The sequence below is a fragment of the Psammomys obesus genome, unplaced genomic scaffold (assembly GCF_907164565.1).
Source record: "Psammomys obesus unplaced genomic scaffold, mPsaObe1.curated_primary_1811, whole genome shotgun sequence".
Classification (NCBI taxonomy): domain Eukaryota; kingdom Metazoa; phylum Chordata; class Mammalia; order Rodentia; family Muridae; genus Psammomys; species Psammomys obesus.
In genome coordinates this window covers 56,250,327-56,262,399 of record NW_026591086.1, presented here as the reverse complement: position 1 = coordinate 56,262,399, position 12,073 = coordinate 56,250,327, and the positions used below count along the sequence as shown (strand labels likewise).

Genomic DNA, 12,073 nt, shown 5'->3' with positions numbered 1-12,073 from the left:
AAAAAGATTCCTTTATTTTACTTTATGTGTTTTCCCTGTATGTGTACACACACACACACACACACACACACACACACACACACACACACACACCATGTGCATGGTATTTGGTGCCTAAAGACTCAGGTCCTATGCAAGAGCAACAGGTGTTCTTAGTTGCTAAGCTGTCTGGACAGCCAGTTGCCTGATTTTTTTCAGATGAGTTGCTGTTTGGAGATTCCATCAAATGGTTGGAATCACTACACTTTTAACGTCCTGTGGTTCATCTAGAACTTCTGTGGATTTTCTCAGCAAATGCAGTCTCCCAAGCACGTCTTCCTTTGAGCAGCAGCAGCTTTAGGAATCTCGGAGTTGCATGGTTTGTGGAGGCCTGGCACCTTAGAATCTATTAGGCTCCAGCAAAGACAGTGTTCTCTTCATCTGTGACGTGGCACTAGTGACTGTGTCTGTAGAGTTCGATCATGGCGTCTTCACTGTCGTCATGACTGCCGTGTCTGTGGTCCATCATCTCTTCTCCCATGTAGGAGAACACTGAGGTGTCTCTATAAATTATCTAGAGTTTAATCCTCCTGGATGCCGCTTAGTTCCTTCAGTGCTAAGGGATTTTAACTACCACTGGGCTGTGCACACCGCACGCACATCCATCAGGTAGGAGCTGCCAGTTCAGGTAATCAGAGCTCTTGCACAGGTGAGCGCACCTGTTTTTCTTCCTGTTTTTCTCTGTCGATGCTTTGGAACTGGCCTTTGGGAAATCTGATCTAGCCAGGTGGATTTGCTCACCTGACTGTAAGTAGGCGTTTTCTAGAGGTGTTAAATTGTTGGTATGGTTCTCCCGGAAGAATCTCTGTTTATGAAAGTGGGGAGTTGCTGGGGTCAAACAGAGACTTAGGCTGAAACTCTAGAAACGTGGGAAAGATGCATTTCCTCTTGCCTGCCTTGTGCAGGAAGTATGCCAAGGTGAAGCAATAAGAGGCTTCATCTCGAGGACTGCTTCTGCAGTTCATCTGGAAGTCCTTTGCAGAAGTTGCAGCTCAGGGATGCCCAGGCCTCACTGCCCACTCCACGGTTCTTGGAGATCAGTGGGTGGGATCAACGAGCAGCCATTAGGCTCATGGTAATAGTTGTGGAACTGAATGACCCCAGGAGATGGATCTTATATAAAAATGTCCTGTCAATCTGGAGAGAGGGCTTGGTGGATTAAAGTGCTTGGCATGCAAGCAGGAGGGCCTGAGTTTAGATGCCCAGACCCCAAGTAAAGCCAGGTGGCATGGCAGCTTGGCCTGCCTGTAGCCTTAACACGTAGGTGGAGACAGGGGACCCCCTGGGCACATTGCCCAAGTAGACTAGTGGAACTGGCACCCTTTGGGTTTCCTGAGAGACCATGCCTTAGTAAATAAAGTGGGGAACAGTTCTGAAGAGCCTGTCACCAGGGTCTCTGGTCCTCACGTGTATAGGCGCATGCAGCACACATGTACACATGTAATGACGTCACTTGTCATGTATTTGCGGTCACAGCTTTAATAAAGTTACACGGGCGTTGCGCTATCATCCTCCCTGGTTTTGGAAGTTGTTATGCCTTGCTAACCCCATTCCCTGGAGAGTCATGTCCCCTCTATCAGGAGACCAGTGTCCTTTCTTTACCAGTTGACTGGGTCTTGTGCAGCTTCAGGTCTCATGAGGTCTGTTGTCTGGCTTCACTGTGAGAGAGGACCAGGCGGGATGAAGTTGGCAGCTCTAGTCAAGGGGAAAATGAGCTGAAGGCAACTGGGCCCTCCCCTGCCACGGCCTCCTGGACCTGTGTCTCTCGCTATCTGAGACCTTGGCTCGGGGTCTCCACAGAATTGAACTTAGCTAAAGTTTGCATGTGGACACACAAGATGATGGTCTCAGCACCAAGGAGGCTCTTATTATTCTGCTTTTCCTTTTAAAATCCATGAGGTACAGAGTGTCTCTCCCCTAAGATCGCTGGCCTAGTCTGCTGTGGGTTTCCTGACTGTGTTCAGTTTGAAGAACCAAGGCAGGTCTGATTTCTGAGGAATAGATTGTGAGGGTGGCTGGCTTGCTCTGAAGGCTGATGTTGAGTGTGTTAGTCCGTCCTTGTTCTGCAGGGCGGACTTCCCAATCTATTCTGGATGGAATTGCTGGTCTTCACTAACTTTAGAGTTCCATGAAAGGAAAGCTGGTGGGAGGAAAGTGGTTCTCTGTTCCGTCTTCTGAGGTGAGTTGGCTCTACAGGCATGTCAGCTTCCCTTTGTTTGTTCTCATAGTTCCGTCTTCGGAGACCATATTTAACAAGGCTATCGCTTGGTGAATTGAAAACATGGACCTGCTCTGGGGATAGGGGAAAGGCAGTTGGTTGGGAGTTTGGCAGTATCCGTGATGCGAAATTCATGAATCTCAGATCGGAGATGATTTTGCTTTTATTTTAAACTAACTGTAGTTCAGTGTGGACTATTCTGCCTTATGTTTAGATAGGCCCGTCTTGATACTTCAGCCTTCCCAAAGCAAGGGCTGTCTTGTGGCTTGATCTGGTATTTGACTGTTGGTCTGTGGTTAGGCATTCTGAAGCTGTGCAGGGAGGACCCTGAGGGTATTGTCCAAGCGAACCCATGTGGTGTTTATGGTAAGCAGTACTCTGGCAGGACTTTCTGCCCTCACACTGCTACCTTAACACTTGACAGTTAGAATTAGCTGGTAGAACCTTGTACATTGTTGCAATAGTTTAACACTTTTCTATCAAATCACTTATTATTTTATTTCTAATATGAACTTGCACCCTGACTGGGCATTTTGTGGGATGATAATCCTGTCAGAGAACAAACTGCCATTCTCCTAACGTGCTAACAAAGAGCCAAGAGGGCCTGTTCTGATTTCTTGGTTAGAAACATAAGCTAGCAGGGAGAGGAGTCCTTTTCTCTCAGGGAGGTTATTGCTGCTGCAGCTACAGTGACGGGAATGGCAGCAGCGTCCTGCCGGGGCCCTGTGAGTGCTCTGTGGCCTGTGAGCGAATGCTGTGGAGGTCAGTGGCTCCCAAGTTGTGCTGGTTTATTGCATTCGTGTGTGCACGGGAGAACTTTAACCCCACCTGATGCTGGCTTCTGCTTGCAGATATTCTAATTTAGTTGTTAGAGAGAGAGTTTTAAGTCTCCCGTACAACACTAGTGAGCCTTGCTTGCACTTGACTGGACAGGTGGCGGCCTGTGGCTTACAGGCCTGTCCTCTTCAGTGGTAAACGGCACTGCTGCATTGCGGGCACATGCCTCAGTGATGGTGCCCTGTCAGCCTGGAGGGGTGTCTGAGGTGGCCTGGGTCTCCTGGGGAGGAGTGCCTGGGAGTTGACTCAGGGGCCTGGGTACCGATAGGAGGGGCTGTGGCAGGTCAGGTGGGATGGACACTTTAAGCCTGGGACTTCAAGAGCTATCAGACCTGGATTTCAGTCTCAATTTTTCCCTTTTTCAGGTTTTAAAGTTTTATGCAGAGAAGTAAGTTGATTTCTCACAGCCTCAGTTTCCTGGTCTTAAAATGGTGTAAAAGAGACTTGCTTCATGGGTGTCCTGTCCCCAGGACAAAATAGCACTTAGGATGGAATAATCATGTTATTATAGTAGGCTTATGGCTTATGGAATGATCCTGATGGTTGGTGGGAATGGGTGTCAGGATCTGGGTAGAGCATGTTTTGAACACTGAAATGGAAGGGTGAAGAAGAAATTTAAGGGCAGTGTCACATCAGGTCCAAATGATGGACCCTGGTCACAGGCTTAAGGCAGGGATGTGTGGTAAAGAGAGCAGGTAGATGGGTAGGGCTGGAATAATTTAAGGTGGGGGGAGGGGTATGCATTTAGTTGACAGATGGCAGCCATTGGCTTTTTGAGTAAGGAATGAAGGAATGACTGATCAGGGTGTGGCTTCATCATCCACTGGTGGCTTCATCCACTGGCAGCTTCATCCACTGGTGGCTCTCTGCCCTATGCTACAAAGGGTCTCTGATAACCTTGGGAATGAAAAGAATCCAAATAGGAGTTGCCTCGCAGTCTCTTATGGGCCATGCAGTGTGTCAGCCACGTTCAGTGTGTTTCGCATTTGAGGAGGCATGCACGTCTCAGCTCTTAATGTCCTTCCAGGAGGAGCATTGTGGGTTACTGTGAGAAAATGGCTCGTTTCGTCTCATAGGGTTGACTGATGGAGTGCCATGCAGAATAAATGTGTAAGTTAACGAATGGAGAGCTAGGGGGATGTCTCCACCAGTTCAGTGTTTGCTTCACAGTGATGAGTACCTGAGTCTGGATTCTTTGGACCCATGTAAAAATCCAGCCATAGCAGCACTAGGATTGCCTACTCCGAATGCTGAGAGGATCGCAGCAGGAGCGTCCCCTGAGCTTGCTGAATCCATGAGCTCTAGCTTCACTGTGAGACCCTGTCTCGAAAAAATGAGGTGGAGAGTGACGGAGGAAGACACTTGGCATCAGCCTGACCTCTGCCCTCCACGTGCCTGTACATGTATGTGCACACACACACACACGGGAGCACGCATGTTCGCCAATCGTTGTTCCTTTACCACTGCTGTTTTCATATTACTTCACTGGGTGAAGGAACAAATAAAACGCCCATCGTGTTTCACCTGCCCACCAGTAAGCAGTCTTCAGCGAGCCCCACTCTGCTTGTAGCTCCACACCTTCATTAGTGCACCCCATCCCAACTGGACAGCATCCTTCAGCAGGCCTGCCACACAGCAGGCAGCTAGCCATCACTTCTTGGTCTTTGGGGACGGGTGGGCCGGCTGCTGCCCCCACCTCTGTTAGGCTCCTGGACCCCTTGCTTCTGATCTCAGTGATGCCGGGTCATTGCATGTGTCTCTGTAGTCAGGGTTTCTAGTTGCTCTGGCTGAGCTTTTGACATTTCTTTTTCTGACTGATTTTCTTTCAGAGATTGGCCCCGCATGTGATTTGGGGTGTCTGATAACCTTGAATCTTTCATTTACTTTCAGAAAATATTTGCCTGGTGGCTCTTTGTTGTGCTTGCTTTTTAACTCTATTTTGTTTGGGGTATTTAAACCTCTTCCTCCCTTTCACCAACCCTTAAGCCTAGGTGGGAGGGAGAAGGTTAGTGGGGAGAGGGGCCACAGGCCCTGTACTTCTCCCTGCTGTTTAGGGTCGATGGGTTCTTTTGGGGCTGTATCAGTCTCCCTCAACAGCAAACGCAGCAGGTGGTCCTGTGTGTCTCCTCTGAGCTGCTGTGCCGAAAAGCATCTCTCCCATGTCTCCAAGCCACCGCAGTTCATCTCAGGTCTCTCCAAACTGCTACCACCCCTTCTCTTTCTGGGCTGTCCAATTTCTGTCCCTCCGAGAGCTAGACCACGCCCCTCTCTGTTGCACTAGCTCGCAAAGACCACGCCCCAGGAGGCATACATCAGCTGTGGACAAATTAAAGCCCAAACTAAAAACCCCACACTTGGGATTAAAACAAAAACATATTTACATAACATACCTGAGTTTTTAAAGAAACCAAAACTTCCATTACACTCTTTGTTTTGATAGTCTAGGTTCTGAAACTAACTTTTACTTAGCGGATGAAATAGTGGCTTGCATTATCACATTTTCATATGTGTGTTGTCTGTGGTGTGCACATGCTACCCGCTGTCTCCCCTTGCCCCTGACCGCTGTGCTCTTCTGTTTTGACTCATTCTTAACACTCTTCTTTCTCAGACCACTAGTTCATCTAGACCATGTGACAGTGTCTCTTACTGTTCCATTTTATTATCTCTATTACTTTAAAATTCCTACCGAGAACACTCAGTAATTTTTTAAAAACCACTTTAGCATTCTTTTTGGCTCCAGAGTATCCATTGTGTTGCTTCTTTTTTTTTTTTTTTTTGTCCTTTCTTGAAAATGTCTGTCTTTGGTCATACTTCCTCTTAACTCTCCCAGCATGTTTTCCTCAATCCTTGCAACACATATATAGTACATTCTTTAAATATTTTAAGATTCTCTGTCTGACCAATTTGGATTTGCTTTAATTGGGGTGGGTATTGATTTTTTGTTTTAAAGACCACCTTCTTGTATTAATTTCACCTTCCCATTTCCTGTGTTTGAGGTTTGAAATTGTAAACTGTATTGTACATGCTCAGTGTGTCCCTGTGCTTCTAACCCCTTCCTTCTGAAGAGCTCGGGACTTTTGTGCTCACTTTGAACTAAGTAGGCTTTGCTTCCATGAGGCTGGGCTTTGGAAATCCTATTGAGCCTTCACTACCAGGAACTGGCTAGGACTCAGTTTTCCAACCCTGAGTTTGAGGATCTTGGCAGGTTTGTTTTAGTTTTGTTAGGTTGTTTTAGGTGGGAGTTCCTTACTGCAATGCTGTCTGCATGAGCTCTGCCGTTGTTTTCATGAATGCCTGGCAGGAACAGGTTCAAGCAGGAGGGATTTATTTTGGCTTATGAGTTTCAGAGGTTTGGTCCAGAGGCTCTGTGTCTCTGCATCTGCTGTGAACAGCATAGTGAGGAGCTGTGTGATGAAGCAGAGTCTTGCACTGAGTGATAGGTAGGAAGCAGAGAGGCCACATCTATTATTTGCAGAACACAGACAGCATGCCAAGCTCCCAACATGTGAGCCTCTAGGGACACACCATGACTGATGTCCTTTGCTGAGGCGGTGCTGCCCTGTGCATTCTGGGATGCTGAACACCAGAGTCCTTTGTCTCAGGCATCCGTCCTGCACACTGCCTGTTTTATCTGCAAACACTGGCCTCATCACTGTCCTGCTCCACTGCAGTTTATGGTGGAGCAGGAGGTGTGGGCCAGCACGGATGTTCATGAGCTGCAGAGCTGGAAGCCCTGTGTGTACCATGCAGGGTGTGTTCTTACCTCCCATGCTTGGCCGACACAGTGATGCTATGTGTCAGAAGAGGGTCCATGGGTTTCGTCTTGAGTCACATGAGTGCTTCATAAAACATGCCCCTCCCCACCCCTCACTCCCCACTCCTCACTCCCCACCCCTCACCCCAACTCCCCGGCCAGGGGTGTCATCTCCGTCCTTTTCTATTAGCCCAAGGAAAGGCCTCATAAATCTGTCTATTAAACTTGCATCCCAGGGAACGTTTGGAACATGCTGTCTTGGAGGACGGTGGCAGGCACAGCAGTTGAGGGGTGTGTGGGGACAGATGTGGCCTCCTGGAAAGGTGTGGTACAACATGAAGTCTGTGTTCTTTCGGCAGTGTGCACACTGAGGTCCCAGTTAGTGATGTTAAAGGCTTTCGATACAAAAGCTTCACTGAGCTGAAGTGAATCTCCGTCCTCTTTCAGTGTTTTAAGGTATCTTCCTGGGTTTAGGGTTTGTAGTTAGTGGTAATTTCCTTTTTGGTCTTCAAAGGTAATTGGTTTGTTTTCAGAACATTTAAACTTCAAAAGTCACGGTACGATATACAAGGCGTGACATGGATCATTTCACCATGTCAGTTACACTCACCGTATCCTGTAGCCATCTCTACCATTGTCTCTGGAATCCCTTTCATCTCTCAAAACCAAATCTTTGTAGCCCTTAAGCACTGACTCCTGTTCTCCCTTCCCTCCCAGTCCCTAGTCCCAATCATCTAATTTCTAGCTCTATGACGTGGCACACCTTGAACACCTCACTTATGTGGCCTTTTACACGTGGTTTACGTCGCTTTGAATAGTGAACAAGGTCGGGAGTCAACAGGCCTCAGTCCCAGTAGGAAGACATGACAGTGCAGCCAGATCATTGGTTGTGATGACGTATCTTCAGCTCTTTTTAGAGAACAGGGAAAAGGGCTCTAAAGAATGGTCCACGTCTGCTCTCAGCTCCGAGAAAGCACCATCTTCACTGTTTCTGTATCGTCCTCTGAACTCACTCAGGGGCCCAGTAGTGGGGAATAGAGTTGTTTTCTCTGTCCCCATCTCCGGCAGGTCACAGATGTTGGTCCCAGCTGCTCCTTGATATGCCTCTTTCCACCCAAACAAGAAGGGAAATGTAGGTTTGGAAGAGGTGGCTTGAAGGCCGCGTTTCCTGCAGAGGGAAACCTGTGCAGGGCCTTTCTCTTCACACCCTTGCTCTTCTTCATGGAAAGAGTTAAGAACTGGTGCTTTGGAGAAGTTTGTTACACGGCACAGTGTACATTACCTAGACTCATGATCTTCAGTCCATTATTTTTCCTCCTCATGGCAGAGGAAATGCTACCTGAGGATTTATCACTGACAGGTCTCTTCCAATTCCAAACTTCAAAAGTGGCTTTGCAGGGAAGGAATGAGTGAGGGAAACAATTCCACAATATTAGTCTGAATTGTTGTTTATGGATTTCTGATTGGTGGACAGCCACCTGCTCAAGGGTGATACTTTGGTAAACATATAACCTTAGGGCAAAAAGTAAAATTGTGCGCGCGCGCACGTGCACACACACACACACACACACACACACACACACACACACACTCACACACACATACTCACACAGAAACACACAGTCTCTCCGTCTCTCTCTCTCTCTGTTTCTGTCACAGTGCACGTTTGGAGGTCAGAGGACAATTTTCGAGAATCTGTTCCAGGGACTGAACTCAGGTTGTCAGGCTTGGAAATAGCCGCTTTTACCCACAGGCTACCTCTCAGGCTCGGTATTTTCCTTTTGATTGTTTAAGTAAAATTATATGCCATGCTAAGTCTGGTGGTGCCATATTGCTTTCTCCAGTTGCACTTTTGGCCTGAAAGAAGGCACATGATAGAAAAAGGAGTTGGCTTTGGGTTCACATGTAAATTTTTGTTATTAAACATGCAATTTTCCAGAAGATATAAAGTTTAAACACATTTTTGTAGTTTTATATATTTAAAGACAAATCAGAAAAATATAAAGGAATTTAAGAAGATTCTAGAAGTATGTCCTTCTGCCCCTTCCCTGAGAGGCATGCTTCGCTTCTGTTCTCACTAACATTCTCTTTTTAGGGATTTTCACACTGTTTTCTGCCAACTGAGCTTCACTGCTGTGGTCCTGCCTTCTCTCTTCACACGCAGTGTGGTTTTCTTCAAACAAAGGAACTGGTGTGTGGTGGAGGCCTTTGCTGTGGGCACGTGGCTCCGCTTGGAGTTGCACATCGTGTTCTTTTCCACGGCATCCCTGGAGCTGGCTAGGTTGTATGTGTTTTCTGCAGAGCCATGCTCGTGACATTCGCTCACCAGAGCACCTCTTCCTACCCCATAGCTAGGTTTTCAGGTATGCCCCCAACTACCAGGGACATCCGAGGACCGCTGAGATGCATAGTATTTGCATCTAGCGTCTTTTCATGCTTGTTGGACCTGGTTGACCATGCTTTGACCTGGGCTGGAGAAGCACTGCTCCTCCCAAGGCTTTCCAAGCCTTTCAAGAGGCTTTGAGGAAACCTGATCTATGTCCTGAAAGGGGCTGAGGGGAGGGAATGTGGAAGCTTCTGGTGAATTTCACTCTCTTGGATTTTCATGTGTGCCTGACTCTCAGTATGACCTCAGACCACGCATCTCTGGGTCTGCCCCCAAGTGGAACCAGAGGGGTTCACGTGGTAAGGCTGTGCTTGGATACACGCTTATTCACAGGGCCAGTCAGCTCTGCGCATGTCTGATGTCTCGTCTGTGACCTATGATGGAAGTGGGATGAAGGAAAGCCATTGGTACCATGGGCAGGGGAATATTGCATCCTTCAGAGATAGACAGATTTGCTAGCCATGGACAGTTAGATAAAAATAAAACAAAACAGACGAGAACCCGTGAAGCCCTCCAGGTGCCAGACTGTTGGATTATGGAGATGGCAGGTTGTTGGTTTTGTCTATACTTTTGCGTTTCCTTGAGTCAGTTTCCCTCTACCGAATGAGGGAGCAAGACTGACCTTGTGAGACAATTCCTCCACTGCGTTTATACTGCAGGAGGATATTGGCCTGTTCCTGGGCCCCCCTCTGAAAACCAGCATGACCTTCTTTAGATTGCGCAATCACGAAGTGGGCGTGGCGGTGTTGGTAAGCATCTCCAGCCAAGGATACTGGAAAAATACAGGTGGTGTTGTTCTTCAGTGAGCCAGGCATAGCCATCCTAGCTGCCTCTTGTGCTAATGCTTCGTTTACCTGGAAGCCACATAGGTGACAAACGGGCTTCGGTCATGAGCAGTAAATGCTGAAAATCCCTCAGTTGTTTATAGTCCACCTGACCTGCTGGTCTCCAAGTGAGCGATGGGGGATAGTGCGGTGACAGTCTCAGGGCGGGTGTCAGCCTGATAGCAAGAGGTGAAAAGAAGAGAATGTGCAGAATCTGACACACAGGGTGCTGTGGGAGGAGCCCCACACGGAGGGTGGCTGACACTGGCCACAGTGGGTTGCTGAGGCCTCTGTGGTGTGATGACATGCTCTCTGTTTGGGCAGGACTATTAGACAAGGGTTTTCCGGGGGCTTCTTGGGATGGTGGCCAGATGGTCTGTTAGTTACTTGTCCATGCTGCAGCGGAGTGCACGGCTAGAGGGACTTAAAGAGGAAAGGAAGGTGGATTTCTGCTCACAGTTGGAGAGTAGAGTCCACTGCGAAGGGAAGGCTTGGCGACGGGAGTGACAGGTGACAGGAGGGTGGCAGGAGCGATGATGACAGGCAGGTGACAGGAACGATGGGGACAGGAGGGTGACAGGAGGGTAGCGAGAGGGTGACAAGTGATGGTAACAGGAGGGAGGCAGGAGCGATGGGCAGTCAGGGAACAGAGAGAGACGAGGACAGACGGTCAGTCAGCTTTCCTTGCTATGCCGCCCAGCAGCACAGGCCGCAGGATGCTGCCGCTCAGGCAGAGCGTGGCCCACATCAGTCACCCGATCTAGAAAATCCATCACAGACAAGCCAGATGTCTGCTTCCACGAATACTTCTGAGTCTTATCAGTCCAGGTCAGTCCTCACAGATTCCTACAGGGAAAGCACACTCCACCCCTCTACAGAAGTCACTTCCAGGGAAACGGAGGACAGCTGACCTCACACTGCCCACGTGGATACATGGTGTTCGTACATGCTAGCTGAGGCTTTACGTTTCCTGCTTACTGCTGAAAGTAATCCAGGCAGAAAAAACAGTGCCAAATGAATGGGAGCTGCTGTGTGCTGCTTCACTTTTTTACATTATTTTTATTTATATGTATGACTGTGTGCCTACTTGTCTGTGTGGTTCCTCATGCACTCTGGTACCCTCAGAGGCCAGGAGAGGGCATCACATCCTCTTGGGCTGGCATTATAGGGGGTTATGAGCCACCCCAGGAAATGAACCTAGGTCCATGTGTGTGTGTGTGTGTGTGTGTGTGTGTGTGTGTGTGTGTGTGTATGTGTGTGTATGTGTGTGTGTAGTAGTAGGCGCAGTTCTGGTGATTGGTGGTGAGAGCCCATCCCCGCTCCGTCATCTCCTGATCCACTCACTGCTTTTTACCAGGCCTGACCATGAGGTGCCTTCCATTTTCATTCTTCCTTCCATTCATTTCATCCTTCCATTTTCATTCTTGATGACCACTAAGATTCTTCGGTATGCACAGTAACATTTCCTCCCAAGTTTGGGAATTCTAGTCTTTCCTACCCCACCCCCACCCCGCCGCATCCCCTTTCTAGCGCTGGAATCAAAGCCTTGGACATGGCAGGCACACGCTGTGTCACCAAGCCTGGCCTCAGCCCTAGTGACTCTTTCTGAGGACAGTTTCTTAGCTGTCTCTTTGGGAGTCTGACTAGGTAGTGTGGTAGTCTCTCCTAGCACTCGGCACATTTTGTTCTTATCTTTCCATCTTGTCCTCCCTCCCAGCTCCATCTTTGTTCTTCAGATCGTAAATCACAGAAACAAGAGCATAGTTTTGTAATACCAGATACTTGGGAGGCCAAAGCAGGGTGGTTCCAAGTTCAAGGCCAGACTGGGCAATTTAGTGAGATCTTGTCTCAAAATAAAAAGTAAGATGCGAGTTTAGGATGACAAATCAATAATGAGATTGCCAACCATGTGTGAAGTTCTGGGTTTGAATCCCAGTTACCACCCCATAACCGAGTGCGCATGTGCTTACACACACACACACACACACACACACACACACACACACACACACACA

At 48.2% G+C, this 12,073-nt stretch overlaps 1 protein-coding gene across 1 annotated transcript in view; it reads left to right on the top strand.

Annotated features, from left to right (window-relative positions):
* Abcc4 (ATP binding cassette subfamily C member 4) overlaps window positions 1-12,073 on the top strand; it is a 208,350-nt gene that overhangs the window by 48,377 nt on the left and 147,900 nt on the right. The gene's annotated exons all lie outside the window — the stretch shown is intronic.